The sequence below is a fragment of the Chiloscyllium plagiosum genome, chromosome 4, assembly GCF_004010195.1.
Source record: "Chiloscyllium plagiosum isolate BGI_BamShark_2017 chromosome 4, ASM401019v2, whole genome shotgun sequence".
In the NCBI taxonomy this organism is placed as follows: Eukaryota; Metazoa; Chordata; class Chondrichthyes; order Orectolobiformes; family Hemiscylliidae; genus Chiloscyllium; species Chiloscyllium plagiosum.
In genome coordinates this window covers 97,074,756-97,086,443 of record NC_057713.1, presented here as the reverse complement: position 1 = coordinate 97,086,443, position 11,688 = coordinate 97,074,756, and the positions used below count along the sequence as shown (strand labels likewise).

Genomic DNA, 11,688 nt, shown 5'->3' with positions numbered 1-11,688 from the left:
GAGGCCGGTTGGAATTGCGCGCCTGCTGTTTGGAGTTGCTGATGTGTGTCATTTCCTCTCCGTCAGACGAAATCCCCTGTGTGTGTGCTTGTGTGAGTGTTTCTTTAACTACAGGGCTTTCCCGAGCAATAGATCTCACTCCAATCTTTCATCAGAAAAGCCTTGATGTCAGATTCAATGAGCACGTTGAGCAAGAGCTGTAGGAATAAAAGGCCACTTGGCTCTTGCAGTTCAGTGAACTGATAAGTTCACCCATCGGACAGAAATTAGTCACTGCAATGCTGCACAATATATTGGGGCATCTTCGAGGTATTCTTTGTTTTTTTTGTTGGATTGATGAGATCTTAAATGTCTGAATTATAATATCTTAAATCATGCAGAAAATAAACCTGCTGTAAATGTCAAATGCTTTATTTTCCTCAATCATAACCTGAAATGAAACGGTCTATTTTCAAATTACGTATGCTAATTCCAAACCTGGGAGGGGGGTGAGGAAGTAAAAGGGAATGAACTTCACTGGTTTATTCAATACTTTGGGGCACAGTTTACTTTAATTACACTTGTTACAATTTAGTAGTATTAAAGCTATTGTTGCAACAATTAATCTAACCCTAATCTTTATTAACATTAAAATCTGATGTATAAATGTGCAATGGGTAAAGGAAAATGAAAATTGATTGTGGTTGAATTAAATGCAAAAATATCATTATTATGTTACATTACTGCAAGCTATCCATCCAAGAATGATGTAGCTGGAATTGATAAAAACAGCTGTAGCTTAGACGGTACTATTCTCATTTTAGAGATTGAGATTGTGGGTCAAATCTCACTGAAGAATTTCAGTAAAAATAATGTTTGGATAAACCAATGTACTTAGAGAGACATCATCTTTCAAAATTCAGGTGGCTTAAAACTGACTGACCTTTTGGTGGATGTAAACACTCCTGGGGCACTATTTTGAAGAAGAACCAGGCAGTTCTTTTTTAAAACAACTTTTTCAAACACATGTTATCACACATCTCTAGAGCAGGTAGGACTTGAACTCAGGGTTCAGAGGTAGGGATACCATTGCTGCACTACAACAACCCCCAGTTAATGCTGAAATATTGGCCAATATTTATTCCTCAATCAGCATTAATTATATACAAATATATTTGGTTTTATCACATTTTGGGCAACTTGGCTTGTGGCATTTCATCCACTGCAACAATGACATTTCAAACAAAGGATTAAATGCCTAAGAAGCATAGGAGCACACAACCTAGAAGCAGGAATAGGCCACTCACTCGTCAATCCTGTTTGCCATTCTATAATTCCTGACTGACGATTTTGACTCCACTTTCCTGTCTGCCCTTTAACATTCAATTTCTATTTAAAACCATCTAACTCAGCTTTGAATAAAGTTATGATTTGGAGGAGCCAGCATTGGACTGGAGTGGACGAAGTTAAAAGTCACACAATACTAGGTTATAGTCCAACAGGTTTATTTGGAAGCACTAGCTTTTGAAGCGCTGCTACTTCATCGGGTGGTTGTGAATTTATAACAAAAGATTACAGTGATACAATGATATATTGAACAAACCTAGATTGTCTTTCATCTTTCAGAATTGATTTGCTGGTTTCGGTTCTTTAATATATAAATCCCATAATTTCTTTTAAGTCACATTCTCAGGATAATTTAAGGTTTTATAACAAAAGGTGACATTTAAGCTCAGACAATACCTTAAAGGTATGAGGTTAGAGTCTGTCTGTATCCCAATCTTGAATCAGACTGGTTCTGTTTCCAAAGTGGAATTTATGAATATTATATGGATTGACTGTCTGCATTGACTGCTTGCAGGTTCTGCATTTTTTGAGCAAAATATAATGTGTCTGCAAATATAATTCTGAAAATACAAATTCACCCCATAAACTTACGTGTGCGCGTGCGTACAGGAGAGAGAGAAAGAGAAAGAGACAGAGAGACAGAGTCAGTGTGTGCATTTGAGCATGAGTGAACATGAGAAAGTTTGTGTTTGCGTATGCACAAGCTTGGTAAAGTGTGTGTGTGAGATGGGATATTAGCCTGTGAGAGGGTGCGTGCGTGGGTGCGAGTGTAGGGGGTATATGTGTGAGCATATGAGAGAGAGTTTGTGTATGAGAGAGGGTCTGCATGAGTGTGTGAGCGTGTAAACATGTGTTTGTGCCTATGTGTGAGAGAGTGTATAGTGTAGTGGGGTCACCCGTAGTGGGATATGAACAGAAGACCCCAATTGAGGCCATCCCCATGGGTACCGAACTTGGCTCTCAGCCTCTGCTCGGCCACTTTGCAGTGTTGCCTGTCCCAAAATCCGCCTTGGAGGATGGTCACCTGAAGGTCCGAGGCCGAACGTCGCTGACCGCTGAAGTGTTTCCCGACTAGGAGGAAACACCCCTGCCTGGTGATTGTTGTCCATTCATCCATTATCATAGCGTCTGCTTGGTCTTGGCAATGTACCCTATATCTGGGGGCATCCTTGCTTGCAGCATATGAGATAGATAATGTTGGCCAAGTCACATGAGCACCTGCCGCATACATGGTGGGTGGTATCCCCATATCTGTGTCGACATTCTGACATGTCTTGCAGTGGCTGCCATGACAGGGTTGTACGGTGTTGTGATCAATGTTGTCCTGAAGGCTGGGCAGTTTGCTGTGAACAATGATCTGTTTAAGGTTTGGTGGTTGTTTAAAGGTGAGACGTGGAGGCATAGGGAAGGTCTTGGCGAAGTGCTCATCCTCATTGATAATGTGTTGCAGGCTGCGAAGAACATGGCATATTTTTTCGGCTCCCGGGAAGTACTGCACAACTAAGGCTACCTTATCAGTTGCATCAGTTGTCTCCTGAGAAGATAATTACGGTTTCTCGCTGTGGCACGTCAGAACTGGCAATTAATGAGTTGAGCATCTTACAAGGGCATCCTTGAGCACCTTCAAGTCTCGTCATGTTCCTCCTCATCTGAACATGCTGAATTATATTTGCTGATACCTTCTATTTGCTCAAAAAATGCAGAACCTGCAAGCAGTCAATGCAGGCAGTCAATCCATGTAATACTTGTAAATTCCACTTTGGAAATAGAACCAGTCTGATTCAAGATTGGGATACAGATAGACTTTAACCTCACACCTTTAAGCTTTAATGCTCTAGAGATGTCTGAGCTTAAATGTCACCTTTTGTTATAAAACCTTAAATTATCTTGAGAATGTGACTTAAAATAAGTTCTGGGATTTACATATTAAAGAACCGAAACCAGCAAATCCATTCTAAAAGATGAAAGACATAACAGTATAGGTTTGTTTCTTGTATCATTTTATCACTGTAATCTTTTGCTATACATTCTGTGTCTTATGGTCCTGCTTCACAACCACCTGATGAAGAAGCAGTGCTTTGAAAGCTAGTTCCAAATCAATCTGTTGGACCATAACCTGGTGTTGTCTGATTTTTAACTTTGAATAAAGTAAATTTTCCAGCCTTAGCTGCTTTCTGGGGAAATGGATTCCACAGACTCATGACCCAATGGATGACCTTTTGGAATGTCAGGAAAGGAAAATATAAATGTAGTTTTAATAAACAATATTGTGTCAGGCTTGTCATATCATTTGGGTTGAAAAATGGCCATGTTAAATATTTCTCAAAACACTAGTCAAGACTTTGAGGTAACAACGGTAACAGGATCTGGGATGAGCACAAAAACACAAGAAATAACAGCACAGTGGAGCATAAGGGCAGTTGAGTCTGTTCTGCTATTCAATATGATCATGGGTGATCTTGGGCATCAACTTCACCTTCCTGTCTGTTCCTATATTCGTTGACAGACCTCACATCTGTCTAGCCTAGCCCTTGGTGGGTTCAATAACAACCTGGGGCTGAAAATTCCAAATTTCACAACCCTTTGAGTGAAGGAACTTCTCATTTCACTGAGCCCCCATGCCTTAGATGCCCTGGACAGCAGAAGCAATTTCTCAGCAAGGAGAAAGTGAGATCTACAGACGCTGGACATCAGAATCAAAAAGTGTGGTGCTGGAAAAGCACAGCTGGTCAGTCAGCGTCCCTGAAGAGCAGGAGAGTCGAGCACAAGCTCTTCATCAGCAATCTCTCAGCAATCAACCTACCCAGCCACTACAGAACCTGGGATGGCTCATTCCATGAGTTCGCCTCCCACTCTTCCAAAATCCAGAGAGTAAAGCTGAGAATGAGCACAGGGCCAATTTCCTCAGCTGTTTACATGGTTGGGCAAACTCTATCGTCCCGGGATGGGAGTTGACCACTTTGCCCATTACTGGTTGCTGGTACTGGAAGGATCCAGCACACGTGCTGGGCAGAGTTCAGCGGGAGGGAGAGGGCTGAGTGACTTGGACAGCAGAAACTTGTGCACAAGAAGGAACGCTCGCGGACACATCGAGAGGAAGAAAGCCGCTTCTGGTATCGTATGCAAATAGTGCTTGCTGACGTTTGCGATCATGTGCTTTGGCGGATCTGCCCCTGTCGAGGCTTCCCTGTGCCTCCAAGCTGGGCTTTGCTACATTTCGCTGCTGGTTACATTGTAGCCAAGAAAGAGTTACAGAGTAGCGGCGGCTCAGCTCCTAGTATCCCCTCAGCGCAGCGGTGGGAGCAGCAGCAGGAGGAGCAGGTAAGGAGATTTTAACCCCCTCTCTCCCTCCTCCCTTCCACACACTGCACCTCAGCCCAGACAGTGAGGAATAAAATGCAACTTAAACATGTCTCCCATGTCGTAAGTAGAGCGAAACATGGCGGCTATGCCTGCCCCCCCCCCCCCAAATCTCCTGTCAGCTGTTGTTTTATAAAACAAAAAAAATGTTTCTGCTTTTTCAAGGTGGGTGTCGGTTTTATTTCCCTTTCATCTTCTCCTGTATTTTCCGGGGAAAGGTTCTTTTTTTGCCAGCCGTAGTCTTCTTTCTTCCCACCCCCCAACAAACAAAGTGGAAGATTTACTAGTGAGTGTTTTTTTTTGCGGGAAGCTGTGGCTATGGTGTCGCCGATTTTTGGTTGGCCGCATGAAACAAAATGCGCGATCCGACCAGGGCCAAGGGAGCGAGACTGGCGGAGTTTGGGCGGAGATCCGGTGGGGGAACGGGGTGCGGGGTACTATTGGTGTAATCGGCCGGCGGCTTGGTGGGCGGATTTGGCGTTGGCTTTGGGAGTATGTCCCCAGAGATTGGGCAGGGGCGAGAATTTGGCGGAGATTCGGTGGTGTGTTTTGGGGTGTGTGGCGGTGGTGGGAGAGATTTGGCGCGTTGCTTGGTGATGAAATGAGGGTCTTGGGGCTAATGGTGATGGTGCTGGTTGTTGTGCAGGTAGGGAACCGTTTGCTGCGACCCAATATTCTCTCTCTCTCTTTCCTTTTTGCTTCAAAAATGAATAATACTGATTGGGCATCAAGGGCCTCGATTGCCCAGAGATAGGACTTTGGGTGGTCAATCTTTCCTTTTGGAGCATGTACTACCTTCGTTTGAAAGCTGGAAAGGAGATCAGGCTTTTGTTTGCTAGTGTGCGAGCGTGATTTAAATTTCCCAAACTTCAGTTCAAAGAGATAGCATCCCTTCATGCTCTAACTGTACGTGGTGGCATATAAACAACACTCCCCTTTCAAAAAAATGAAAACTAGAGTTTACTATTTACGTCTGTATCTCTGTTGTAAACATCATCAAATGCGTTCAGTGTTGGATAATAAGTTCCATACTTAAAGCTCGAAGTCTAGTCATTGCTGTCTTTTCTGATTTGTAACTGTTAGTCACTTATGCATGGTCCTCTGGAATGATTTAAAACCATTTTCTGTTGTATCTGAAAACATGCTGATATGTATGGGTTAATGAAATGAGATCTTATGTCTTTAAAACTTGTTGTCGGGCCTTTTGGCATGTTTGTGCTCAGAGAAAAGAGCAGCGTTCATCAGCCAATGTCGGTGATTTACAAGACTGGTTTTAAAGAACACAGACACAGAGTTTGTTTTGCCAAGAGTAGGCATACAGAAACAGTTTTAAAATTTACTGACTCCTTCATGAAAACAACAGGTCGTACTGGAAGCAGGGAGTCTTTGTTAGTCTGATAATATGCAGACTTCTAATTTTTGTAAAAAGAATCATGAATGCCATAGCAATAGAGTAGTGTTGTACTTTCCTGTTTATATAGTTGCAAGTTTCAGCAACACAAGATTATTATAAAACAATAGTTGCACACAACACAACTAATGAACAATCAACCAGAACAAAACTATTGTAAAATCATGAATGTGCAGGACAAAAACCTGTATCAGATCACTGTCTCCATATGTGGAGTTTTTTTTTATGGACCATCCCTTCTACCCTGTTATTTGGCAATGCATAGTAACTCCCCAAGTGCAGGGAGCATTATGTAAATATTAATATTGAATTTACAATGTTTTCTTGGCCTTTTTGAGCTGCAATCCTGCCAAATTGATTTCTGCTTTTAAGAAAAAGTCCTGCATGGTTTTACAAAATAAAATTAATTTGAAAAATATGTTGTGATCCTTGGTTGCATTTTGGAAGAGGCCTGAAAACCTTGGAACTGAAGCAGCATGAGGAGCAACAGTCAAAAATTTCCCTGGCTTCATTCATTGTGTTTTTACACAGGGATAGATGAAATTTACTGACACCCATGTTACATGAATGAGTTCAAAGTATGACAGGGTGACTATTTGCAATATGTTGAATTAAGTCTTTGTACACTTTAAATGAAAACAGGCACTTGTTTTTGATGTTGAATGTGAAGGGCCCTCATTGAATATGTTGCCAACGCTTTCTGGCTATGTGTATTTCCACATGATTTAACTAGATGGTACCTCTTATTAAAGCACTGAATTAAGAACGTTAATTGAAATTAAGAAGGGTTCAATGAAAAGGCAGACGTGGACAGGCCTAACACTAAGATCCGTATGGAGGAACTTGAAATGATGCTTTTTTTCCACATCCACTGTCTTTTTTTTGGAGGTGGGGGGGGTTTCTAAAGAAAGAAAAAATAGTAAGCCAATGAGTGATGAGGCAATCTAACCTGGTGGTCCAGGGTCATGGATGTAGAAAGTTACTCGAATCAGATGCAAAATTCCTAAAACCTTTCTAATTCTAACCTTGTAATGGTACACAACAGCAAAATCTGGCTTTGTCATTCAGTTGGTTAAAGTACATCCAAAATATGCTTTAATAATTTGTGAACAAAAGTGCATTTTGTGATACAGGGAACTACAGTATTCAAAACACTAAATGTGAAGAGAAGATGTATACATTTCTACTACTTTGGAAAAAATGAGTTTTGCCACTCAATTAGCTCGTTGTGAGCAAATGTATGTGAATATTATGTCAGTTGAGGATTTCTGGCATGTTACATGTAACAATTGATAATCTGCATATTACAAGCAACCATTCACTTCTGATAAGGGCAATCTGTACTTAAAGTACCCATCTTGTATTTACACTATTTGCAGTTCCTTATCAATTTGTGTGGCAGGTAGTGTTAGATTACCAGTTGAACTTGTGCAGTGCTTTCCTTAATTTTTTTTCCTTTAAAAATAGATTAAATTTTTGTTGTCTATTGGTTTAATTGGTATGATTCTCTACTTTTTTTTTATCACTGTCAGTGTTTACAGAAAGAATTTTATTATCAATTGGCTGCGTGTTCACAGGATGAATGTGCCACTGTGTGACATGATTTGGGGTTTAGTTCAGGTACTGGTTGGAATAAATTTGTGGCTTTCTGGTAGAACAGCAAGGCATCTTGTTATTTACATAACGTATGTTCTACTATCTGTGACTTACATGTTCACTGTTGTTTGGGGAGTATTAGTTGTACCAGATTTTGTAGTGACAAAAATTTTGAACAGTGAAATTGCAGATTATTGTATATATTCATTTCTGGTTGACTCTTTTTGAAGGAATGGCAAGTGGAATGAACAAAAGCAATGTGCAAGATTGTGTGGCCATCTCTTTCGTCATTCCTCACTTGCAGTGTATTTTTTTAAAATTGTGATCAAGTGCTCTTGCAAAAGGAATGTAGCACCTTTCAACTTTTGAAACGTTAATGTTTGTTCTAAAGAAGGCTGCAACATTTGTTTCTTGCTTGTGACTAACGCTCCCTGCTGAAATGGGATGAAGTGCACGAATTTAGTGGAACTCAAAAAGGCTTGGGGTGCTGATGCCATTGGTTTTGCAAAATTTGGAGATCTGAGGAACAGATTTGTTTTCAGAAATTTGTAGATATAGTAAACAGGTTCACAGCTGTTTATCTCTAGATGAAAGCTTGGAGCTGATTTTTCGCTACCTTTTGAAAGACTTCTGTTACTACTCATCAGTGCACTCATTATTTCAGCAATTTGATTTGTAGATATTCATTTTAATGTTTTGTATCCAGTGAGATTAAAAATAATGCCATTCCCCTTGCCTTACTTCCTGCACTTTATTAAAATGCTTGTTGGGTGTTCGTCATCTCTGTTCTTAGGCTTTCTAAAATATATATTTGCAATATATGAACATACCAATGTTCCTAATGAATAACTGTGAGGATAACTGACTAGTCAGGACAATCTGGATATAGTGTTGTCCTTTGTAACAGCACATCAAAGAGTGAGTACATTTCTCACTGTGTTCGTGCTGCTATAGCATTTGAATTAGTTTTATTTTGTTCTTTTGTGTAATAATGGTGTCTTTCTTTATATCTACATTGTAAATTACAAAAGTCAGCATTAAAAATAAGCCAGAAGGATCTTTGCAGAGGATGTGTGATCAAATATCTTGCAGTTTTAGTTTAAAGACTGGAAAACCTTTTCCACTTATTTTTTAAAAAAACTGTGTACTAGTTTCTCTTTTCCTGCGTACCCAGTTTAACTAGTTGTTTTGCCGCACTCACTCCATCTCAGCCATAGCAGGCTGTCTTTTTTTTCCCCCCCATGTTTTCATGTCAGGCAAAGATGGGGAGGGAAAGAATCCCTCCCTTAGTATTCATTGGCATTACCATGGTCGAATCCTCACCATTAATATCCTGGGAGTCACTATTGGCCAAAACTTAACTTGACCAGGTACAGAAAAACTGGCGACAAAAGGTTAGAGGCTGGGAATTCTTTCCAATTACACTCAAGAAGCTTAACGCCATCATCCAGGTCAAAGCAGACTGCTTAATTGGCCTCATGTTGCTACTTTTAAAGAGCTGCTATCACCTGGAAGCACAAGAGCAGCAGGTGAATGGAAACACCACCAGTCTCCAAGGTACCCCTATTTACACGCCATCCTTACTTAGAAATATATCGGCTGTTCCTTCCTAATTGTTTCAAAATCCTGGAACTCTGCCTATCTGTGTGCCTGCACTAGGTGAACCAGAGCAGTTTAACAGGCATCACCTGTTTCTTAAGGGTCAGCAGTAGAAGAAGTGTTGTCCTGACCTGTGATGCTTCCATCCTGTGAATGAACACATTTTTAAAAAGCGTCACTGCATCTGTTATATCCTATCTGCTTGTTGGTTTCACAGTTTTACATCTGCTTAAATTTAGAAAAATATTCTGTGCTACTTTAACAGTTTCCTTCCAGTCACTCCAGTGCTCAATACAGGAAATGGTTGGGCCTTTGGACACTTCATTCACACCTTAATTTGTACCAATAAGAACTGTCAACTTCCATTAGTTCTCAAAGATGCTCACTGGGTGTGAAAACCTTTACTGCATAATTTACATAAAGATTATTGGAGATTTAAACAGAAGCCAGAGCCACCCATTAATAAAACATTTAATTGGATATTTTTTGTCAACAATGTTTTCACAGTTTTGCTAGAGAAGAAAGCCAAAAAGAAATTCAAGTTTGCTGCAATGAGCATGGAGTTATAATGAAGGCTGATGAATGAGAAGCCTAACATGTGTGCTAGGTTGTGAGAGTTCAGCGTTTCAAATTGCAATACATTTCTTGTTGCCTTGACTACCGTCACACTAAAGTTTTGCTGCTAGTGCTTTTATTTTCTGAGTGACATGCTGTGCAATGTTTTAATATCAAGTTGCCTAAATAATGCATTTTGGACAATTTTCTAAGTATTATTCACTCTCAATGTTCTGTGCTGATTACATTGGGCAAGCATGGCCCAAGCTGAACTCATGTTTCAATAATTTAATGCATTGCAAAGACTTAATACAGTTTAGTTCTTTGAAAGATAGCATTGTGCTCACAAGCTATCCCATGGTTTGCCTTTTTATCACTTTGTATTTTAAATTTATTTTCCCAACCTCATGATATTTTAGACCTTTTACCTACAGGGTTTATGTGAAAATTTTGGAACAGAAATTCAAGGACTAATTGTTTGTGTTGAGTCAGAGATGTAGAAAAGATTTTTTTCCCTGCAGAAATGATGTAAGCACTAAACTATCAAGTCAATTAGACAACTACTTCTGAAAAATATTCTTGTGACATTTAGAAACCAATTTAATTCTGATAGACCTGTGAATTAGTGAGTTTTTAATGAGGCCTGTTGAGGACATAGTTACTGTAACGGTAATGTTCAGAACAAGAGCTATTTACCATTGATAACTTTAGGTCACAGATATATCTTGGAAATGGACCTCCTTCATGTGTAGCTCATAGTATAAGGACTAATTCATCAAACAATACAATGTATGTATTTTTTTTCTCTTGCTTCTGCTAAGGACGAACTCTGTAACTTGGTCTGACTTGCTATTTTTGTTACAATCTTTCATGGTGTTTGGGTGTCACTGGGATGTGCAGCATTCATTGACCCTTGAGACTGAACTGCTATAATCCATCTGATGCAAGTACACCAATTCTGCTGTCAAGAAGGGACTGCCAGAATCTTCCACAACAATCAAGGATTTGTAATATCATTTCAAATAAGAATGTTGTGTGGCTTGGAGCAAAATTTGCAGGTGGTGTTATTCACACACACTTTTTCCTGATTGATGGTAGAGTTTGAGTTTAGAAATGACTTGCTGCAGTCTATCATATGGATAGTATGCATTGCTGCCATTGTGCATTGGTGAAAAATGTGAATAATTAAGTTGGTGATTGGGCGCTAATCGAGTGGACTGGTTTGATTTTGATGGTGTTGAGCTTGTTGATGGCATTACATCCGTTCAGGCAAGTGCAGAGTATTTTATCACACTCTAGTGTTGTGCCTTTTAGACTATGGACAGGCTTTCAGGAGTTAGGACGAGAGTTATTTGCCATTTGAATTCCCAGCCTCCTCTTCTGCTCCTGCATATGATTAGCCCAGTTCAGTTTATGGTCAAGAATAATCTCCAGGATCTCAATGGTGGGGAATTCAGCAGTAGTGTACTGCTATTGACTATCAAGTGAAGGTGGTTGGATTCTCTCTCAGTGGAAATGATGATGTACAAATTTAACTTCATTCATCAGCCAAGCTTGAATGCTGCATCTCGACAGAGACGAGGCCAATACCTAATGAGTTACAAATGGTGCTAATCATTGCACAATCATCAGCAAATATACCCAGTTCAGACATTATTTTTGAAGGTAAAATCATTTTACAAACTGAAAATGGTTGAGTCTCAAACACTACCCTTGTGGATTAATTTGGAAAGCATCTTTGATGTAATCATCTTCAACAAAAGTGAAATTTTAATAAGTACCCATGTTCAGATCTACCCATGGTTCAGCTGATAAAGAAACACATGGCACAGATTTTAGCA

The 11,688-nt window shown here is 39.9% G+C and overlaps 1 protein-coding gene across 4 annotated transcripts in view; it reads left to right on the top strand.

The window, feature by feature from the left end:
* Positions 1 to 4,436: 4,436 nt before the first annotated feature.
* The window catches only part of zhx2a (zinc fingers and homeoboxes 2a), a 103,312-nt gene continuing 96,060 nt past the window's right edge, over positions 4,437 to 11,688 (top strand). For all 4 annotated transcript variants that reach the window (XM_043688675.1, XM_043688674.1, XM_043688669.1 and 1 more), the window contains exon 1: positions 4,437 to 4,647. The gene's annotated coding sequence lies outside the window, so the exon portion shown is untranslated. The remainder of the gene's footprint in view (positions 4,648 to 11,688) is intronic.